This window comes from Pseudorasbora parva, chromosome 10, assembly GCF_024679245.1.
Source record: "Pseudorasbora parva isolate DD20220531a chromosome 10, ASM2467924v1, whole genome shotgun sequence".
NCBI classification, from domain to species: domain Eukaryota; kingdom Metazoa; phylum Chordata; class Actinopteri; order Cypriniformes; family Gobionidae; genus Pseudorasbora; species Pseudorasbora parva.
In genome coordinates, this window is record NC_090181.1 from 38636402 (window position 1) to 38647956 (window position 11555).

The window sequence follows — 11555 nt, forward strand, 5'->3', positions numbered from 1 at the left end:
CCCGTCTACTTTAGAGTGTATTTTTCCAGAGAGACTTATCTCAACAATCACATGGGAGATTGAAGCGAAGGTCGAAGTGGTCTTAGAAGGGGTAACGCCTCTGCCCGGCGGTCCACCGAGTCTATTTATTTATTAGTTTATTTTGTGCCTAAGGGAGTTCGATCCAACATTATACGATGGGGCCATGGTTCCAATATAGATTGTCATCCAGGAGTTAATAGAACAACGTTTTTGGTTAATTTGGTTCTGGTGGCCTGGTATGGCTCATGACACCCGAGAGTTTGTTTTGGCGTGTTCGGTTTTCGTAGATCTGTCATAGATTGCGTCTTTCGTTTACATGGCTGTCACGTCTAAACACAAAGTAAAACTGGTGCGAGGACTCAAGTGCAGAAAATGATAATTTATTACAAAATAAAACATAAACTCAAAACAAAACCCACGAGGGGGGAAAAACACATAATCATAAAACATAATCCAAAGACTCAAACATACCAAAGGAATCACGGGGAAACGGAAGACGTAGACGAGACATACATAAGGATCCAACACAGACTGACAAACACAAGGAGCTTATAAGGGGAAGAAATCAAGAGGGAACAGGTGGGAGAAATCAACACTAATCAGATAACAAGGGGGAGGGATCAGACAATGACAGGAGCACATGCTAGACATGACAAAACCCACATGTGCACACAAGACAGGACAGGCATGTGACAATGGCCTTCCGATAGACATGGTTTCCGACGGGGCTCCAATTTGTATACACATTTTGGAAATTACTGGGGGCAACGGTTAGTCTGTCCTCGGGTTTCCAACCCCAGAGCAATGGTCAAACCTACCAGGATCTTGAGAGAGTGATGCAATGTTTGTTTGGTCCCTAAGCACCCTTCCTCAGCAAATTTCTTGGGTTGAGTATTCATAACTCATTACCAGTGTTGGCTACAGGCCTATCTCTGTTTAAATGTAGTCTAGGTTACCAGCCACCAATATTTCCCAGTCTGGAATCCGAGGTTGTGGTTCCCTTCACTCACGCTTTCATCCAGAGGTGTCGTCACACATGAAGCAGAGCCCGCGAGACTCTGCTCCAGGTGGGAGAACGCACCAAGGCCCAAACTGATCACCACCGGTCTAAGCCTCTCGTCTACATCGTGGGTCAAAAGGTGTGGCTTTCATCCAAGAACATTCATTTGTGTTCTGTAAACAATAAATTAGCTCACAAATTTATCGGTCCGTTTACTGTCAACAAGACCATAAGTTCGGTCCGCCTCAAACTGCCTCCCACGTACAGGAGGATTAACCCCACATTCCATGTTTCTAAATTAAAGCCTGTCTTTCTTTTCCATATTAATCCCCCTGTCCTGATTCCTCCCATCGTTTTCTGGACTCGAGATGGAGGGGACTTTCATGGAGTGAATTTCAGTACTTGGTGGTCTGGGAGGGTTATGGTCCAGAGGAGAGAAGTTAGGTTCCTGCTTGGGACATACTGGACCACTCCCTTATTATTACAAATGACAGGTAGCTTCTCCAGGAGAAGGGGGAGTGGTACTGTCACAGATCATGAATGCACTGTCTCCCTTGCTCTGTGTGTGTGACTGTGTTGAAGGCATGTTTTCTGATTACTGCCACCTTCTGCACTCATCACCTGGGCTATTTATACATGTCTCAGCCTTTTTGTTAGAACCTGAGTATAATAATTACCATTGTTTAACTCGCCAGACGTAAAAAATTCATTATATTATCAATTTCATAACTAATACACATGCTTTGCACAGCCTTCTTTATTTCAATTTACATGTTCCTGTGTTTGTCAGAAAGTGAAAAGGTAATGTGAATTTGAGGAGCACATCCATTTTATCATAATCCATCCATCCATCATCTTCCGCTTATCCAGGGCCGGTTCGTGGGGACAACAGTCTAAGCAGAGACGCCCAGACTTCCTTCTCCCTAGCCACATCCCCCAGCTCCTCGGGGGGAACCCCGATGCGTTCCCAGGCCAGCCGGGAGACATAATCCCTCCAGCGTGTCCTAGGTCTTCCCCGGGGCCTCCTCCGGGTGGGACATAAAAATAGAAGCATAAAAATAACTGCAATAATGATCCAATCATTAAGTCTTAAGCATTTGCTCATTTAAATGTGTCATAAAATGAGAAATCTAATTATCCTTGATCTTTTGACATATAAGAGGTCATTATACTATGAGAATATCCTGTAAGTTTCACAACTGAAAATGTCCTTATTAGTCCAATAAAATCTTTTATTTACACCAGGCCCAGCAAACAACAGGTTTTTCAAAGTGGGGATCTATTACATCAAAGGAAGGCAAGCACCGCCTCTGCAGAAGAATATCAACGTCTATTTCATCACTGCCTGTTTAGCCCTGCCCACTGATTAGCGCATGTAACATAGGCCTCGTGTTAAACCAGATCGAGCTACCAAGCAATACACATGCCGTTGAAGATTACAAAATATTGTGCAGTGCCTGGGCTCGACAGTAATGCAACATGTTTAACTAAGATTAACTGTGTTAATTCTAATGCCTGATGTGAAATGTAATGATTCATGTACAGTCAGATGTTCTTTGTCTGTGTTATTAAATCAAACAAGTGACTAAACTTCAACTTGCGTTGTTTCTCTTAGTAGGATGAAAATTATTTTACTTTTTTTTTTAATAATATTGTTATTTAGCTGTGATTACATTCTTGCCTATAGAACATTCTATAAGGACGTAAGAACACGCAGCAACGCTTTTATCATTATTCTTGAGCCTTGCATGACATGCACTCTAGTTTCAGAAAAAGGACGTGTGAAACAGAAGTGAGGCTCCATTCTGACACCTTCGCTGGAAGCTGCAGGGTGCCAAATCTTAAACAAACACACGTGTGTGAGTGGCATTGTTCCACCTCATCACTCTCACCCTCTCAATCTTCCCAGCATGCAGTGGGGCCTGACACCACTGGAACCCTGTGCTCAGAGCAGGCCGGCTCATATTAAGACCACAGAAGGGTCATTCCACGCTCTTCAGAGCGATACAGTGTCTTACTGCGAGTAGATAGCAGATGTTTACATTTTGGTTTCACATCAAATGTTTGGATTCACATCAAAAAGGACATTAAAAAGCGCCATAAAAGTCTTATGAGGAAATTTTACTTATATTTCACTCCATTTCTCAAGCAATGCTATATATATTTACTTGAAATATAGCACACAAATTGTATAAATTACTGGTATTTAACTTTTTGTCCTGTTGTTCAATATATGCTTTGATATACAGAAGTGTTTTTTGTGTCCTTGTTATATTTTAAAATGTTTTTCTATTATCATTTTAGATTATATTGAAAAATTATTATATTGGGATCCTCAAGTTAATGATTAGATTGAAAGATGGGGAACACATAAAAAGCATAACGTATATACTATATATAAAAAGCGAGATGGAAGCGTTAAGCAGATATAAGAGTGGGTATGCAGCAATTTCGTATCCCAAAGGCAATGGCGATGGACAAAAAAAAAAATTATATGTCTACCAAAGCAAACAATACCAAATGGCATTTCATACACTCTCCGCATGAAGACTTTTAATTTTCCACCATAAAATGTGAAACTTCTTGGATCTCTTCATGAGGTGCAGACAGACAGCACTGAAGTCTAAATCAAGATCTGACTGATGTATACCCACAATTACCCTGCTGTTTGAAATTGGGGCAAACTTCAACATTTGGTATCATTTAGAGTCCAAGCGATGTCAATGATGCACAACCGATCCAAAGTCGCAAATCCAGCAAGATCTCAAAGGATATTACTGCGCAGCGATGCTTGAATCCAACTCTGTATGTTAACCCATAATTATAAGACTCATGCAAATGCTTATTTTGATAAAACGGTCTGAGTGAACTACAGGTTGCCTTGACTTTACTGGCCTGAAATCCTCTGATGTTGGTGATCCGAGCTGAGTAGTGGAGGAATCGCATGCTTCTTTCATGGTGCGTTGGCAGTGTCCATGGAGTGGGCTCTGCTTTAGATTACCTTTTGGTTTTGAGCTATGAAAATGCAATTGCCACTTCAGTGAAAGTTAAATCAGGTGGGAAGTGAGTAATGAGGTCTGCTGCTTTGACACCCTTCAAGAAAGGTAGAAGCATTCAGGAAAACACTCATTTTCTCACATGTAATTGCTGGTTTCAGGATATATGATGTGATTCTTCCAGTGCTGTAATGGTATCATTCTTGCTTTCTTACTACCAAACATAGTTACCGCAGTTTCTGTCAAATTAAAAGATACTCCAGTTATTGTAAACACTGTAAAATTGTTTTAAAAATTAGGCATTATTTTATATTTCCTAAAGAACATGCAAGGAATAAACTCACCTACGGTTGCAGGGGTGTTCTAAGTGGTTGTCAGCACGTTGCTGTGTGGTTGCTAGATGGTTGCTTACAGGTCATAGGCAAAAGAGGCCACCCAAAAATCTCTATGCAATGTAAAAAAAAAAAAAAAAAGTTGAGACTTAGTTGAGGTTAGTTAGGAAGTTCGTTAGGAAGGTTAGTTAAGAAGTTGAGGTTAAAACCTGTTAAGCATCACGAGGACGAGGACGTGCTGAAGCTCTCTTTGCTTAAATTAGCTCAAAATAATTGTCAGATGTAAATATTATCTTGAAAAACTAAACATCATTAAAAAGATTTAAGACTAAAGTTTTTTTTTTTTTTTTTACCTCTGTTTTATTCTCAAAGTCTTATAGTGACCGTAATGTGTTATTATTTGCCAGGAGTTATTAATATGATAATCAGCGTCGGTACCTTTTGATTGTAATATGCATGTCATTTGCTCCCATTTTTAAAAAAGTCTTCTGTGGTCGTCATGAAAACTCATGACAAAACAACATCCCTTGGAGCTTTTCGTTCAAATGTGTGCCGATGTGGAGAAATATTGATAGATTCTCATATGTTTGAGTCAAATTTATATACAGAGAAGTACTATTTATTCAGTCTTTACCCAAAATCCGCAGATGTATCATTATGAGCGGTGTATATTCCGATGTGCTGTGTTTTCAATTCATACTAATAGCCGGAGGGCGCCCTGTTGCACATTCAGTCCATATATGGCACCCATGAAGAAGAAGACACAAACCATGTGACATTGAACCATAGACAGTAAAAGAAATGGACACAGCGATCCCATAGACGTCAACGGCGGAAAATTAGGTTAATTAGAGACACTCACTTCCTGATGGCTGAGCGTACTGCGCAGCCTCAGACTGAGCTTGACGACGTAGATGTGACGTGAGCAACCTGTCTGACAGTTGTAGGTCTTCTAGTAGTTGTGGAAAGTGAAATCTGAATCACGTTGTTTACATTTTTTCTCCCATTGCTTTTGGCTCATTATGGGCTTCTCCCCATTCTTCTCTGTTGACTTTATCAGACATTATGTTTCCACATCCCCCTGACTGTCTCATAGACAGTAAAAGATTGCTTCTGAGCGTCTCCTCCTGTCTATATGGTAATTTCTCAACTGTGCGGCAGATTCGCGTTGGTTATGACGCAATCGTTAGCTTATTTTTACAAAAACAGCTTCTACAGGGCAATAGTGTAAGATACAAGGTAATGGATCCTTTTATGCATTGTCGTGTTTCTTTAGAAATAAACAATGGACAAATGGAGTCTTTAAACGCCTCAGATGTAAAGTTATTCACTGTCAAAGTGACTCAAAAATGAATGGGAGTCAATGGGATGCCAACAGCAGGTGATGGCTTGGTTAGCAATAAACCGCTCCTATGGGTGGAACGCTTTCCGAGTGCTAGATTACCCCCTTGCATTGAACTCCCTGACATAAACAAACCTTCCAGAGATCGCTATAACATGCAGATAGACACGTTTGAAGACAATAAACACACAATCGCGACAATATATGGTTGGTCGGTGTTCTTTATGCCTTCTTAGGTGTTTTCATAATAGATTATATTTATAATGCATGATATTCGACATAGCTTTTATCATTGTGTATTTTCTGTCAGATTTTTTGACCCGAAGCTACATGACATCACGGAAGGTTACGTAAAACACTCGACTTATGAAGTAAAATGATATAAAGTAAGTTTTGAATAAAAAACGAATACTTTATCTTTATGACATTTTTTTGAAATGTAAAACTACTGAAATGTTTATTTGCAAGAAAGGCATTTGATGTCTCAGAGAAGGTGAAGTGAGAAGTTTAATTTAGAAATGAGGTTTGAATAGAACAGTTTGAATAGATAGTCGTTAGTAAATACAATGCAGACGAATTAATAATAATTAGAGCCATAACCAGGTCGCAAAGGTTTGAATGTGTGCTGGGGAGACAATCTGAATGGGGCAGTTTGCACCTCTTAACAATAGAGGCAATACACTGCATGAAAGCTCAGAAGAGATGTCAATAAACATTAGTTAACATTTTAGAGTAATCTTAAAATAAAATCACATGACATGATTGTGTAAAACATTTCATAAAATTCATAGTTTGAAACTTATCTTCAGATTTGAAATATAACATGGTCAGACTTGTGGCTTAGCTTGGACGTAAACTACCTTATATCTTCTAAATGTGAATTGTGTCATTATTTTGGAGCACACTAGCTTATAGATAACAGTGAGGTAGTCATACTAAAAAGACAAAAAAAAAATGACAAAAAAAACTTGTCATTTGCAAAAAATGTGTTGTAGTGTCTTATGTCGCCCACTGAAGCGTTTATTCAGTATTACAGAGAATGGCTTAGATCAAAACAATAACAAAAGCAGCATTCTCTATGTGCTTTCTTGCGTATCCCGGATTACGCATTGACCCCATAAATGCCGAAGCAAAAGAAAGAACAGAAATTCACAACTCAATATTCACAGTTTGACATGCTACAGTATAAATTCTCTATATGTATTAGTACATATCAGCGAACGAGATATGTATTAGTACATATCAAACAATCTGTAACAAACAAAGCGACAATATAGTGACACATGGTAAAAACATTGTTACACACACTTGTGTGTTGCAACATTACTGTCGGATCCAATATGGTCAGCACTGCATCATCTTTTATTTTCAGTCTCTCTAAAAATCTTGTGCCAAATGGTGTCTTGTTTAAAAACTAATCTGCAGTAAAATGAATCGAACAAACTGATCTGGAACTGCATTAAAAATAAAGTCCGTCCACGCTTTCTTATTGTCAGGATAACAAGGAAGGCAACACAAAGACTGTGTTTTGCCAAAAGTTGGCACTTCGAAACAATCCTAAGTGAATCCATAGAGAAATCATGGTTTGATTACTGGAGTTATCATGTGTGTGCCTCTCGTGTATTTACTACTACATGACGTGCAAATCAGTGGGCAGGGCTAAAGAGACAATGATGTAGAAGTAGACATTGGCTGAATCCGAAATCATCTCCTATGCCCTCAAATAGGGCATTATTTGAAGGGATAGCCATTTGTAGGGGTGTCGAAACCATTGTAGATGTTGTCAAGTGCACTAATTCAATCCCACATTGCACCACAATAACAAGTCTACAGCCAATGTATACTCAACGGCTGTCAGAATTCACTTGTTTTCAGTAACTCCTTCAGGTGAACTGTATTAGTGGAGAAACTGTATTAGTGGGGAATATTGATTGAGGGTTTAGGGGACGATTTCGGATTCAGCCATTGAGTTTCTTCTGTAGAGGTGGTCTTTCATCACACTATTACACCTTAATGTGACAAAATCTAAAACAGGTTGTCAGACAGATTGGTTTAATAAAATGATTATTTCGAGAAATCCTTGAGTTCTGAATAGTGGTGGAAATTTTGATTCTTTTAAGAGAGTCGTTCATTTTCAGTTCGTTCACCAAAATGATTCGTTCAGATTCATTCATTGATTCGTTCAGTAACATTTTTTAAAAATATTACATAAATATGACCGCAGGTGACGAAAAAGAGTGTTTTATGTGTAATATCTTAAGTCAACAAACGTATTTACTTACAAAAAAACTGATTTGGCTCTTTGATCTACTCATTAAATAAATCTACTCTACTGATCTACTCATTAAATAAAATACATCTAAATAAGTGGTTCAGATGACCAAAGCATGTTTTCTTGCATGATTAACATTTAATTGTTTGGTCAGACATTTAGACATTCATATATCTGGGATTATGGTAAACATGGGGTTATAAACATGAGGTTTGTCTATACACTCTAAAAAATGCTGGGTTAAAAACAACCCAAGTTGGGTTGAAAATGCACCGACCCAACAATTGGGTTGTTTTAACCCAGTGGTTGAGTTGTTTTAACCCAGTGGTTGGGTTAAATGTTGCTTAGGACAACCCAATTGCTGGGTAAGAACAACTCAACCATTGGGTTAAAACAACCCAATTGTTGGGTCGGTGCATTTTCAACCCAACTTGGGTTGTTTTTAACCCAGCATTTTTTAGAGTGTAACTGTGCTTTGCATCCGCTTTCTGCTGATTGCTGAATGAGACTGACACGCATGCTAAATGACCGAGGTAGCCTACCAATTCGTTCACGAACGAGATCTCTCTCTCTCTCGTTCAGACTAAAAACAGCGATTCGGTCAGTGAAGTTCGTTCAGTAGCTCAGAATGCTATTTACTGACGTGACACACGAGATCTTTTAAACCAAAGGCCACTGTCATATTTTTTTATTTGTTTTACCGTTTTTAGAGAAGTGCATGACATGACTCAAACGTAATGAAGAAAACAGTTCAAACATAAAATACAAACACACTTTACTTTACTCTGTAGTAATCATTTAACCATCAACCTGCATTATTACACTGTTTTCATTAAAGTGGTAAAGTGTACATTTCTTTCTTTGCTGCAAATATGTCACCTACACGAGCCGAGCTGTTCGCTATCAGTATCCTTCAACAACTGGTTCATTTCGTTCACGAACGAACGACATGTAGCCTACCAATTCGTTCACAAACGACATTTCTCGTTCAGAGTCAGACTCAAAGCCTCTCGGTCAGTAAAGGGTATTCGTTCACTGAATTCAACAAATCACATGCTCCGTCACATCTCTATTGGCTTGAGGTTTTGTCATTCTTTGACAGAATGAAACAGTCAACAGAGCTATGCATGCGCTCGCTGCTAATAGCGCCACGCTGCGGTGGAGGGAGGAATTTCAGTGAACGAGTCAATAGACTACGTGAACGAGAACGATTCGTTCACCTAAAAGATTCGTTCAAAAAGAACGATTCGTTCACAAACGTAACATCACTAGTTCTGAAACTTACAAGATATTTATATAGTACAATAACGTCTTATGTCAAAAGATCAAGGATTCTTTGATGTCTAAATTCATGACCCCTAGAAATCTGGTCCATTAAAAAAACAGTGTTGCTTTAACATGCAGAGGTATGGAAAACTAGCCTGACAAGCCAGACCCACATCAAGATGTTTGGCCTGGAAACTCACCATAGACAGGGCTCAATCCGAGGGGGCGGGATAAACGGTTGTCTTTCAAACTCCCTCTCCACGTGATAGGATAGCGCTACAACCAACCAGAGCAACGAAGGTGAAACGGAGCTTGTTGATAGATTAAACATTCAACGTATCCGGTCGGCAAAACTCAGAACACATCTTCCCTTCTTAAGAATGACTTCAGTGCCGTTCTTTGTTCTTTTCTCAGAGAAAAGCTTAACTCCAAGTATTCCAGAGTTGCGGTCAGAGCTGATTCGAAAGACCGCCGTTCGCGAGTTTCTGTGTGTTTACTAGAAGCACGCAAACGCAACTCGGCCGTCGTCATTATGGTCCCGCCCACCGACTCTATACACAATGTGATTGGCCCGGCAAGAGTTAGGCGAATACAGCTCAGAAGGGTATTGAGAGTTGCTAGACGACACTCGCGGGCAGATTAAATTTGCTGCCGCTAAGGTGTCTAGATTTCTAGCCTAATGGAAAACTCATATCTACACAAGGGCCGAGCAGTCATGAATGAGATATTAGGATGGAGAAACTGCTCAATGTTAATTGTAATTTGGAGTGGCATGAGCATCATTGGGGAGGTAAATTGGGCTTCACTTTATTTGATTGACCCTTTAACACATTCTGTTAGTCACGTTTATGTCTACTCTCATAGAGTGTTAGTAGAGTATTAGTAGACTTGTAGGGATTTAGAATAAGTGGATGTAGTTGGAAAGTTATTCAGTTGAATGTCTTTTGGGGACCAACTCAATAATGAGTTAGCTGATATTAACCAAACAGTCTAACAGTACTAATACTCTAATGAGAGTTAGTTGACATGTAGTTTAAAAGTTACTTAAGTCAAAATAATGTTCAAAAAGGTACCATCAAAGTAAAGTGTTGCCATTAATCTGTAGCCAAGAGACATAGGATAGGATACCATAGGATACCCGATTAAATGCAATCTCATCAATCAAAATGAATGAAGTGACTAAGTAAAAAATAAGTCCATATTCTAGTCACTACTTCAATGAAAGTTTATTGGAAACAGCAAGTCAGAAAAGTTAACAAAATACATTTGGAAAAACAGGTTTTGACACATGTTGTTTTCCTCGCAAAGGAAACTATTTTGCGTGTTGGAGAAGGATATCCATCTGAAGACAGATGATTGCGTGTTTGGTGTGTTGATCTGTGGGGTGTGAGTGAGTCGACCCGGCCTTCATGCACGACTTCATGACTGCAGGACATTTCATCCAGAAAGGTGAAAATTTACTGAAGCAATCAAGGAAGGAGCAAAACGCATGTTTGACCGGCCCTTTGCCCCACTGCCCAAATAAAGACTGCAGAAATAAATGCAGATGGTTTAAATTTGCAGTGAAAGAAATGTGTTGGACGGCTTGAAGATGGTGAAAGGGCTTTCTCAACAGGACATAGGGTAATTAAAACCCATGAGGCCATGCGGCCCTGAGCTACCAGAGGAAAACCTCTCCTGTTTCGGCCTGTGTTCCAAACTGATCTCCATGCTTGTTTAATACTGAAGCAATATTATACTGCTGCCAGCTAAACCTGACAGACATGTGTGCTGCAAATCAGATGGAACGACAGCTTTTTTCACACGTATTTGACAGTTTGATAGAGGGTGACCATTTGGTTTTCATGAAATATTATCTTAAGCGTCTCATACTTTATCCAGTTGTTGGAACTCAACAGATGTTCGGTCGTAACCACGGCAAGTTACTTATGCCATATGAATATGTTACCAGTGTCATTCAAGGTAAGGTTTGAAAATGAATATTACTATTAAGATATTTATCCTGATGGAAAGAAAAAAAAAAAATTGTTTTAATGTGGTTTAGGCCTAGTTTTAACCTAGCAAGGCTGGTGTTCCAACTGGTTTAGCTGGTTATATGATCTCCCAGCCTATAAAAGTGGCCAAAAAAACTCTAGAACCATTAAGACAGTCATCTTGACAGACCAACAGGTTTTAGGCTGGTTGAATACAAAATCAACTCAACAGAACATATCATCCATGCCACCAATATACATTTTGATAACTATATAGAACTAAATAGAGCTCAGATTCAAAAACGCGGCAATGAGAGTCTATGGGGCAACACAAACACAATCGTTTTAAAATA